The sequence below is a fragment of the Colius striatus genome, chromosome 9, assembly GCF_028858725.1.
Source record: "Colius striatus isolate bColStr4 chromosome 9, bColStr4.1.hap1, whole genome shotgun sequence".
Classification (NCBI taxonomy): Eukaryota; Metazoa; Chordata; class Aves; order Coliiformes; family Coliidae; genus Colius; species Colius striatus.
The window spans coordinates 27,220,398-27,233,077 of NC_084767.1; positions in this window are offsets into that span (position 1 = coordinate 27,220,398).

A 12,680-nucleotide genomic window follows, 5' to 3' on the forward strand; every position below is an offset into this window, starting at 1 on the left:
TTTAAAGAACTGGCAGGCACATCCTTTGTCTCTCGCTGTGGAAAGAGATGTGAATATTGAAGTTGACATATTGAAAAGGGGCAACAGGTAATCCAAAGAAAGCCTACACTTTAGGAAGATTCCTATTTTTAACATGTGAGAATTTTTATGACACAGGAATTGGTGTGAAGTGTTTGCAGATTACTGATGCCAAACTGTTGCTGCTCACGATTGTACAATGCTATGCAGGAAAATGTCCCCTGTCAGGTCACCAGGGCTTGTCCCTTTTATGGGGAATCATGCAAGCAGTAAGACATTGTAGGACACAAGCCTGGAGATCCAAAACATAAATCTAGAGTAGAGGTTTTCCCTCTCTTTTACAGGCTTGCATGATGGTGAATGCATCATATACCCTGTCCAAACCCACAGGCAAAACATAAATCTTTATAAATCATGTTTGTAATTGTTAAGACAGACTGAAAATACTGAAAAATAATATTTAAATGACTGTTATCATTGCAGAGGGATGGAAAATACTGCCAACGTTAACTAATCCTCACCATTCAAGGTAATTTGCTATTTAACAGGGAATTTGAAATGTGCTCAAGATATAACTGCCTAACCTCTTCCTTCGAGGCAGAGGTGGCTGTGGTCTCAGAGGACAGATCTTTCTGTGACTAAATATATTGGTGCACAAGAAAACCTTCCACCTTGTTATTGCTCTGCCTTTTGTGGACAGAAGGGAAAATACCGCTGCCTACGCTGAAGTTACACACCCCCATGTGTGGCACAGATAAATTAAACTCTTCAGCTGTTCTGGGTTTTATGGACAGCTGCTAGGAGTCACAAGTGAAAAGCACGCTATTGGCACAAGCTAACATATCCCCTAAAATACAAATCATCATAAAAAACAAATATAAACATGTTATCAAGGTCATGTCTTTATATTTTTAATGTTTTGGTTATTGCTGAGCAGAGCAAGGGGGCATCAGTCAGCAGGTGGTGAGCAACTGCATTGGGCAGCACTCATCTTTCCTTGGGTTTTATTTATCTTAATTACTATTATTATACTTTATTATTTTTATTGCTACTATATTTTGATTTAGTATGTTTATTTGTTCTTATCTTAACCCACGAGTTTTGATTTTCCTATCTGATTTCCCTCTTCATCCTATGGGAGATGTGGGGAGGGCCAGTGAGTGAGTGTCTGCATGGGACTTCATTACCATCTGGGCTTAAAACACTTACTGTTTGCCTTCCTGGAAACAAGTAAGATATATTCAAACACAGATGTAACAAATCCCTACTTTATTATGCTTAAATTCTATCTTTTATCCCACCTGGAGCTGGCTGCCATTTATCTTCAAATTGCCTGCATAGTACATAACTCACCTGAAGTGATTCTGCCCCTGAGATACACATCCACTTCTTCCCCAGCCTCCCCTAGTTCCCCAGTCCCTGACTTGTGCATGGCTTAAAGTCCCAAAGGTGAGCTATGCTAAACATTAACCTGTCCCTGTCCACAAAACATAAAGGCGGACTCAACGTGGATTCACCAAGGGGGAATCATTCTTGACCATCCTGATAGCCTTCTGTGAAGGTATAGCTGGCTGGTTAGATAAGGGGAGAGCAGCAGATGTCATCTGCCTTGACTTCAGCAAGGCTTTTGACACTGTCTCCCATAACATCCTCATCAGAAAGCTCAGGCAGTGTGGCTTGGATGAGTGGACAGTGAGGTGGATCGAGAGCTGGCTGAATGACAGAGCCCAGAGGGTGGAGATCAATGGCACAGAATCGAGTTGGAGGCCTGTGGCCAGTGGAGTTCCACAGAGATTGGTTCTGGGGCCAGTCTTGTTCAACATCTTCATCAACAACCTGGATGAGGGGACAGAGTGTACCCTCAGCAAGTTGGCTGATGACACCAAATTGGGAGGACTGGCTAATTCCCCAGAAGGCTGTGCTGCCATTCAGCAGGATTGCAGCTAGCTTGAGAGTTGGGCAGAGAGGAACCTCATGAGGTTCAACAAGGACAAGTGCAGAGTCCTGCATCTGGGAAGGAACAACCCCATGCACTAGTACAGGCTGGAGATTGACCCGCTGGAGAGCAGCTCTGCAGAGAGAGACCTGGGAGTGCTGGTTGATAATAAACTAACCATGTGCCCTCATGGCCAAGAAGGTCAATGGCATCCTGGGATGCATCAAGAAGAGTGTGCCCAGCAGGTTGAGGAAAGTTCACCTTCCCCTCTCCTCAGCCCTGGTGAAGCCTCATCTGGAGTCCTGTGTCCAGTTCTTGGCTCCCCAGCTCAAGAGGGACAGGGAAGTGCTGGAGAGTGTCCAGCACAGGGCCACCAAGATGATCAGGGGACTGGAACATCTTCCTCATGAGGAAAAGCTGCAGGAACTGGGGCTGTTTAGTCTAGAGGAGAAGGGACTAAGGAGGTACCACATTAATACTTACAAGTACTTAAAAGGTGGATGTCAGGAGGATGGGGTGCCACTTTTTTCTGTTGCCTACAATGATAGGCCAACCGGTAATGGACATAAGATGGAGTACAAAAAGTTCTACTTAAACATAAGGAAAAACTTCTTTACTGTAAGGTTGAGGGAGTCCTGGCACAGGCTGCCCAAGGAGGTTGTGGAGTCTCCTTCTCTAAAGGTTTTCAGAACCTGTCTGGATACACTCCTGGGTGACCTGACCAAGCTGGACCTGCTTGAACAGAGGGTTTGAACTAGATGATCTCTAGAGGTCTATTCCAACCCCAACCATTCTCTGACCCTGTGATAAAAATTTACCACACATGAAAGTCCTTGTGAAACATATCTGACATACAACAGCCCCGTAGCCCATTTTGGCCATGTTTCAATGCTGAAACTCACTTTTTTGTACAGATGGTGATGAAGAAACACTTTTACATTCTGAGGTTTTCTCTTTTTTTTTAAAAAAGACAACTTTAGTTCAAGTAATGGATTGTCAAAAGTCAAACTTACCTTACAAGTCAGAATTTGTGTTTGTTGGAGTTTTATGCATCCCTGGAATAATATATTAGCATATAATTCTTTCCTCCAGTTTCAGTTTTTACTACAGTATTTCAAGCCATAACACAATTTTCTCCTATCTCAAAAAAAAAAAAGCATATATTCCAAAATTAATGGAGCCTTCATCTGAAAAATATGCTTGACTCTCAAAGCTCTGTGGCTGGTGTACTTAGGAAATCAGGCACATTTCTTTTACCAAGTTATTCAGAGTACATTCTTTAACTGACTGCAGAAGATGGTTTTTTCAATGTTTTACTTTTTTTTTGGTAAAAATCTAAAGTCTGCCTTCAAAAGTATGGGATTTAAGGGGAGATTAACCCAAACCATGTAAATTACTACAGCATGAAATGAATCTACATCAGTTGAGTTTATAGGTGGAAGTGTCACACATTCATCTTCTATGTAGCACTGAAGCATATCAAATAACTCCTGAACCAGTCACAGTCCAAACAAACACTCTTAGAATATGATCAGATTAGGTTGTTTAAAATACAGGGCATGTGGAAGTCATCAAACACTGACATCAGATGGAAATCAGGCTTCTCTTCTGAAAGAGCTGAAGCAACTTCTAGTCTTAGCAACTTTCCTGGACTGTTTCCTGCTCTCAAATGGTCAAGCAAAATGCTTTTAAAAAGAGTAAGAGACATCTGAAAGAGTTTTATGAAGTGCCATCAAATTAGATTCGTAATTTTTATGGACACTAGGGTGGCTACTTCAAAAAGCAGACTGCAAGTAGGAAAAGAACATTGTCAAATGGGAATCAGCCCTAACACACATGTAAGACTCAACAGAGGGTGTCAGCATGGAAAGCGAGCGTGCCAGAGACCCAAGAGGACCTCTAGCATTTTGCTGAGCACAACACCTGGTAAAAGTACGTCCTTGGCAATGATGCACGCTTCTCTTCCAGCAAAAAGTTACTTAGACGCTTTTTCCATGAGTGACAGTGTGATGTTTGAAGGTATCTGTGGATAACGATACTAGAAGTGAATATCTTTTATGAGCATACCCTGCGTACCTTAAGATACTGTAAGAAGAAGGAGGAGATTTAGAAACATTTGTGAGGTAAAAATATTTTTAACAAACTAGTTTACAGTGATTAGGAACAACAATGCCGATGACCTCCTCTGTAGCGACTGACGGACCTGATGCACGGGGAGAAAATTCCTTTGATGCCTGTCCATAATGCCCATTACGAGATGATTTTTTTCCTTATCAGAAAAGTGAAAGGAAATATTTTTTCATCTTCTTAACGGCAACACGCATAAAACTCTTATCCAAGCTAGGGGGAAGGCATTATGCACTTCAACTACTCTAGAAGAGAGGAGGAGGCTGCCAGGCTTAGCCTCCAAGTCACAGCTGACTTTCCCAGCCTGCGGAAGTGCCCGCTCCTGCCTCCCTGCCAAATTTGCTCCCAGTTCCATTCAGCACGGTATTTACTGGCCTGAAGAGCCTAGGAAAGATAGCATGTCACACAGCATAGATGGTTTTATATTTCTAATCCCCAGTTTCACTAGCCTTGCCCTGCCCCCACCTTCCCCTCCCCACCACATCTTCCAGGCTGCTCTGGTGGTTATCACTCCTGCAGCCATTAATCGCCATGAATGCAGCTGTTAGCGAAGCAGAGCAGAGGAGCAGAGGCCAAGAGTCACCTGTGGCTTGCAGCTGGTGCAGAGGGGCATTCCTATGTCACCTGGGGATAGCCACAGAGGGAAATGCCCAGGAGAGGACAAGAAGTGCAATATGGAAGATGTCGTACCAAAAAATGTAGTGGAGCACATGGAAATAAGGAGAGTGATATGTTGGTAGGAGGTAGGGATGTAAAAAAAAGAAAGAGTGCTTTGGAGTCTGCAAGGTCACCAGACACTCTTTGGTGAACAGTGTATTAAGAGCCCTGAGGGACTGAATGAGATCTTTGGTCTGGTTGGGGAGGGAGCACAGACTTGGAGCAGTGAAGGGGAAAGCTGTTTGTTAAACAGGTTTTCCATTAATATGCTAGCAAAGACAGAAATACCCTGACATTTACCTTTTCCTCTCAGCCTTCCAGGAACTAAATACTCTGAAATACAGCTGAATGTAAAGACATGTCTCCTGGCTCCTTTGGAAACCATCTTTGGCAAATTTGTTAGCAGCGACGTGTATCCTTCTTCTAGCACACCGAGGGTATGAATTAATTTCCCCTGGTTGATTCAGCCCTCTAACCCTGCAAAAATGTCTGCACTAAAACGAAGAATTTCCTTGCTTCCAGGCAGAAAAGTTTAACTCCTTCCTTGCTGAAACCTCCACCTTTAAAAACCCACACTGTATTTCAGATGTATTCAGGTCAGTCAGCAGGAGGATACAAAAAGCTTTGGACAGACTTCAGGGCATGTATGGAGTTTGATATTCGGAATGGGAGAGTTCTTCAGAACTAATTGCTAGCTACATAGAACACCACAGTACTTGGAATTACTTGTAAATTATTACACAGAAGTAGGGAAAGAAGAGTTTCTCTATAGTAGAGGGTAATTTACAGACACATCTAAGTGGTGGTTAGGACAAACAGCAAACTCCAGCCTTTATTTCTTGTAAATTAAATGCCTGAAAGCACATAAGGTGCCCATCAGTCTTGTGTAGCCGATGATAGGAGACTTCCTGTTATTCCTATTCATCCCATTGACACAGCACTGGAGAAACTTCCCCCTCTCTGACAAGCAGTGCCCAAGGAAGACAAATGAACTCTCCTGAAGCCAAAGATCTGACTGGTCCCAGAGGGATGGGGAATGGCAAGAAACCCCCACAGCTAAGCCCTGTGAAGCCTATTCACTATTGGGTTCTTCATGCATATTCCCCCAATCCCTCACAAAGCTTTAGTTACAAATGTAAATCAAGCTCCAGAGACATCTAAATTCTCAAAAACACTGAGATGCAAATCATGGGGAGGGACATCAAAAGAGCAAGAAAGAATTTTAGCTGAAGGGAGTCAATCTTCTGAGAATTAAGAGACTTTACAATGGATTACCAGAGTTACCAGGGATTCAGCTTGAAAATTCAAGGATTAAAGACCTTTGAGTTAACCTGTTTTCAAGATAATGATGGCAGGAATGTGGTCATTGGCATTTTAAGTAGGCGAAGGACCAAAAGTCTGATGATCAGTTAAACTGCACTACTCCCTGAAATACCTGGAGGGCATGAGATTATTTTGGGCTCCATCTGATATCAAATGGTTGTCACAGCAGACTCAAGCCCAATGGATGGAAACCTCTTTGTAGCAAAACTTGCAACCTGAAGAGCCTTTCCAGCCTGGTCCAGAGCCAGCCCTCCTGCCAGCTGCAGACAGGACACGCTACGGCATTAAAAAAAATGGATGTGCTAAAATCACAGATTGAAATTCAACTGGAAACTGATAACACCTTTATTTTCTTTCTTTTTTTTTTCTTCTTTCTTTCTTTAAGTTAAAGAACCTCTGTGCTGTGTTTTGTGCTAAAGAAGTAACTGGCAACACTGTGCAATGAGTTACTCAGATATCAGCCAAAGGGCTTCCCACACCATGATGTTTAAAGCTACCCGATATTTCTTCTAATAACACCCAGCTCTCCATTGGCAAGCTGTAAGCCCTGAGCTGAAATATTTAGCAACTGAATAGTTGCACAGCCTGAAATATTAATCATCTGACTAGGGGCTGGAGTTGTTTTGTTTTTCTCTGTTTTCAGATGCAATCATTTCCAGGGGCAAAGCTAGGGAAGAATAGTTTGTTCACCCACACAGGCAAGGAGAAGCCAGACCTCTCTCTCAGCAGCTACAGCACTTTAATTTCTTGGCAGTCTGGAGTGGGGAGAGGAATTTGACATTAAATCATGAGGGCTGCCACAGGGTCAACAATATACCAAGATCTCTTGGGCATTTCAGTTTAAGTTCTCCAATGACTGGGCAATTTTCCCTGTAACTGATACTCGCAGACTACCTCAAAAGGGGACATGAGGCAATGGGAGGAAGTAAACGTCCCTGGTACCCATCAGAGGAGGGCAGGAGGCTTGACTCTGTCCACAGGAATGGGGGACAATGAGTGGAAGAAAGGGAGATAAGCAGCTAGGGAAACAGGAAGGGGAGAGTGGGGCAGAAAGCCACAAGAGAGTAGAAAGGGAGAGCTACAAGGGGAAAAGCAAGGTCGGCATCCAGCTGCAAACAGGAGGGAAGTCCGTATCGGAAAAGAAGCCCTCAGGAAACGTCAGATGAGATTTCAGAGCAATGGCGCCAGGGTAAAGGCTCTGCTGGGCCCAGGGGAGCAGGAAAACAACATCATCAAGGGGGAGCAGAGGGACTGGAAGCCTCTCTGTAAAGTCCCTGGGGTGATGGATACTGGAGTAGGGATGGAGAAGCCTGGTAGGTTATCCTGTGCTGTGGGGAGGAACGGTCACTGGGACAACCAACCTTGCAGAAGGAAAAGCTGGAACAACCTGGGATTATGGAGGTAAGACCTGGTGACCGATGTCCACTTACAGATATTCAGCCTGGAACAAAACAAAAATGGTGGTGTAGATTTTCCGTACCTCAGCAAAGCAAAGAGAGGGCCATAAGATGACAGACCACCTGCAACAAACACACGTCCATATGGAGGACAAAGAGGTTCATTCTTCCCTATGGATCATATAGGATCACATGATCAAAATATCTTCAGGTCTCCTATTTCAAGCCCTAGAATAACTGCACACAAATCTTTGTTACGGGAAGGTCGGATTTGCATTCAACCTTTGGGAAGTCCTAATAGTAGGGCTGGCAATGCATTCAGCCCCACTGCTCACCTGTGATCCTACGTTACATTGTTTCACCTGTGAGAGTCTGAGTTATTTTAAGTACTCAGTGCCTCCTGAAGCTGCTGAAGAGCAACCCATTGTACAGCATTTTGATGGTGTTCTCACCAACACAAGTACTCACAGAAACAAACTTAAACTTCTGTGGAAAATTATCATCATCCTCATGAAAATTTGCAGCCATAAAGCAAAACTAAGCCCACCAGAAGTACCTGCTAGCTGCAGGGTCCCACCTTGGGAAAGGATGTTTGAGAATCTCACATTTATACAACATTTCATATCTAGGGTATGGAGTGTTGCTCATTTGTGCTTGGAAGCACATGTCATCTGCTGTCCAGGCATCTGCCTGACCCCAGAAACAGAGAACATGGTGCATCACTTGCTCTTCAGAGCGCCTAGCTTGGGAAAGGTGCATCAGCAGAGCCGAAAGTACTTTCTGCTGCTTCCCTCACCAACTCTTTTCCCATCATTACCCCCATCTCCATTCATATCACTCATTAAAGCTTCTAAGGCCTGGAATGGGTGAGATGGCAGTTGACTGGCCCAAAGCCCTGGATCTGCCAGCATGGGATTACTTCTAAGCTAATAATCTCTCTTGCGTGACAAGGCTTATTTGAGTCTTGTGTAGACATTTAAAGCTGCTCTGTGAATGAAGCTGTTACCTGGATTTCCACGGCCAACCTGGGATTGCCATGGTGGGCTCAGTTGGTGCTGATGTGGGGTCTTTCCTCCAGGTTTCACTGCATAACTGAAGCTTAGATGTAGGGAAGTCAGCCTCAGAATTTCCCACACCCTCATCTGCTCTACTTCATAACTGTAGAGAAGCTGCCCATCAAAGCAGCTCCTGCTCCTCACATGGCTTAGCCAACTCTACATCTATACACATTTCTCCAGAAGGAGTTGAAAATTCTAAGTGTACTGAATGTCTGGGCAGCTGCATGCAAGGCAGCTCCAGGCTTGCAGCATGGACTGATGCTCTCCAGTGCTTGGGAAGTGTGGGAAGAACCAGGCACTAATTAAGCCAGTGCTCAGGGAAGGAGGGTTAAAATCCTCAGCGACAGGTCAGAGAGGTGGGCAAATACACCTTTCTCAAGGATTCTACAGGGAACGAAGTTTTCATTGGTTTTTTGTTGTGTTTTTTTTTCCCCCAGAAGACAGAGAACAAGACCATTTTGAGAACGAGATTGAAGCCCAAGCAGTTTTGCTGCTGCTGTCAGTGCCAGCAATGCCTGGTCAGTGACACTGTGAGTAATACAGTTGCAGAGAGCTTTCTGGACACGCTGCTTTTGCTGTCATCCTCGGTAACACTTTGCTGCAGTGGCTGTTCAGGAGTGTATGCTACATGTGTAGCTCAGTTTATCATCAGCAAAGGGCAACTGCATTGCAGGGATGATTTCATTTTGTTCTTCATCCTCTCTGTTCATTCCATTTACTGCTGAATGCTTGCAAAGCACACAAGGATGAAGAATACACTCACTGTGGCTCACATGAAGCAAGACAGTCATCATTAGTCTGCACCTACCCATAATCCAACACCACTGCCCAAAGTGAATAAAAATCAAATAACCTGTACCACTTTAAGGAGGGAGTGAAAATCTCTCCTCCAAGGATGGCAGAACGACGTACTGAGCTCCGTCCCACAGGAGAGAGACATAAACAGAGCAAAGGATCTCGTTTTTCCTGGCAGTGCCAGATCTTGGGGAGGCAACCCAGGGGGGCCCAGCTCCACATGCCCTGCAGAGTACTGGGGCTGTGCCGTGAGCAGCCCCTACCACCTGGCGTGGCATTTGGGTTATTCCATAGGAGGGAAACCATAGTGGCCAATAAATCTCTCCAGCACAGCTAGATTTAAGCATCACCCAACTGTACTACTTCCCCAGCATATAATGTTCATTTGTTTATTCATTCTTACTATCTCACTGTCTTACCTGCCTGATTTATAATATACAAACCCTTTAAAGTATGGGGTTTGGCATCTTACGATGGCAGCAGTGTGCAGGTGAACCAAACGACGACACCAACACCCACCAAAGCTGAGGACCCATGCAGCCTACCTCTTTCCAGCAGGCACTGGCTTCGCCCGGGATGTAACTCAGAGTAGATGTATTTCATCCCATCATCAATATTACGCTTGACTGATACTTTTATCAGGCTAAATATACCAAAATCTTACAGAAAACCCCTGATTCCCAGTGAGTCCTATTATATAGTCTGTTATCTTATCCTCCCTTTAAAAATGCCAACATCTTCCATTTGCTCCCCCCCCCCCCCCCCCACCGCTGCCCCCTCTGAGGATCTGGATTTTGCAATTTTCTCCAAACAAAGGTTTTCTGAAAGCAGGAGGCCCTTCAGCTGCCTACTGCTACCAGGACTGGCTCTCCCTGCAACCCTGCTCAACTGACTTGTGCTTTTCTCACCAGCATTTATGTGAAAGCTGTTCTCACCTCTGCTTATTATTGGCTTTAATGGAAGGAATTACATACCCAAATAACAGTAGCCAGGCTGATATTAAGTTCTGTTATTTTTATGCCACTGCTAACATGTCCAGAGTATATTTATTAAAACTGTCAACCTCTGCCAGAAACTAGAGACACTGCTTGTGAATAAGCAACTTTGGTGTTTATTCCTCCTGCCTTCTCTGCTGAGCTGTACTAGGAAAGGGTGCCTTCTGATAAGTAACATACCAGGCTAATTATCCACAGTGATTTTAAGCTGCATACTTTCTCTCTGAGCTAATATAACACAGATGTGGAAAGGCACGCTTTTAATCAATCTTTCTATACATCCCATGACATTTGGTCACACGTGCATGCACGGGTATGTGCATCACCCAGTAAAATCACATTGCACACAATTAACAAGCTGGCTTCACATGCTGTTTTGTTTGCCCCTCTTTAATTGAATTTTAGTGCTATCTCCAAACAAACTACTTCTGAAATGAAACAAGAAAATACTCTTGATGATTGTAGACCACTATTGCCATAGCTACAAAAGCTTTTGTATTGATTGTGCATGACCCTCAAGTGGTCTCATTGCAGGCAAAACGGGAAGATTAAAAGCCAGATACTGTCTCTATGGACATGGACAGACATTGAAAATGGATGGACCATCAAAGCCCATACTAGAAGCTTCAGTGCAGACAGTGCTCTACAGCCACCCATAGTCTTCTTTTACCTGAGAGAAGGGATCCCTGCATGAGCTGTGGGATCACTTACTACTACCACACTCACTTATTACTACCACACTGAATAGTGCAGGGTACAAAACAGTCGCATCTCATCTCTGGCAACACCTGAGTTGCTGAGATGCAGCTATCAGTGCAGTGAACTGAGGTAGGTTTTCTTCCATACTCCTCTAGCACAGATATTTGCAGCATCAACCTTGGATACAGAGAGCTAAAGGAAGCAGCTCATCAGCTCACATGGAATCCCAGCTACATCACCACTTGCTGTGTGGGAAACACCTCCTTTTTACAGCCCCAGCCAGACTAAAATGCTCCTCACTCCTCAGCATCACTGCCTGGCCATCTGCGGTGGGGGTGCCTCTGGGGATGCTGCCAAGACCTTGCTCTCGCAGAGGCCAACACATCTCAACAAGTTCTCCAACTGCTTCCTTATCTGGGAGGAGACAAGTAATCACTCCTCCTGGCTGGCACAGGGCAGAGGAGAACAAACCCACTGCTAGCATCTCTGCTCTCATTCCAAGGAAGACACCTCTCCTCGCTGAAAATGCAAACCAGCAGCAGTTAATTACATCAAAACCAGCTGTCTCACTTTCTGTTCATCTGCTTGTTGATCCCACGAAGACTGGGTGTGGGTTTCAGTCTAGCAAATAAAATATTAAGGACTTGATCAGAAACTGGCTCTCATTAATCAATGAAGTAGATCTATGTAATTCCTCTTCTTTGTTCCCAGAGAGCATTATTTTTCCTTTGAACCTAGCTAGGGAGATTAGAAGATGAAGCAAGAGTAACTTACTTTAAGAGAGGAGTGAAGCAGATGCTCGATAAGAAGCAGGATAAACAATTTGAGTAAACCACTACCTGTTAGCAGACACTGACCTGCTTGAGTGCAGGACCAGAGTGACAATGACAAGAACCACAAGGCAAAGCTCAACATAACCTGGAGATTAAAAAAAACCCGTTTTCACATCACAGACTCTAATTAGAGGTTAGGTGAGTCTTGAACTGAGGCCTAACTAAGCATGATGTAAAATAACAAACTTTGCCTCTTCAGAAGGCTCTGAGAATGGGGACAGGAAGACAGTAGCAACAAGATTACTCAAGTTGGTTTTCTTGGATTTTTGTCCAGATTTTCCTTCTCACATTAATTACCTGCCATTTGCTGATTTCTTAAAGCAAAAGTCCAAAGCCCAATAATTAAATATGATTGACAATGAGCTCCACAGGACTTGTGATGATGCTCACCTTTCTGTACCTGTGGTGACTACCACAGGCAAAGACCTGCACGTTGATAGTGTGTCTGGAAAACACAGGAACCAGGTGACAGAGTACATAGCAATGTAAGTACCAACCTACTATGTCCCCAATACACCACAGAGACCTTTTTGAACGGGAATAGTTTTGTTACTGATGTAGAATTATTAGTGTTCTAATCCACCTTGTTATTTGAAAGTCATTGTGCAGCTTTTAAACCAGCCCGTACAGTATCCTCAGCAAACACTGAACTAGCTGGAGGATTAATATTTCACTACCAGCATTCAGAGCAAAACTTTGCCCTCCTAACTTACTCCTTTATTTTTAACCTAGGAAAAAAATAACCAAAACAGTCTCAGGGTTGCAGGAAACAGTTCTATGATTCAACTTGCTTGTATCCAGCCCAATAGTTATTAAGTGAAATCTTAAAAGAGCTTTACTAT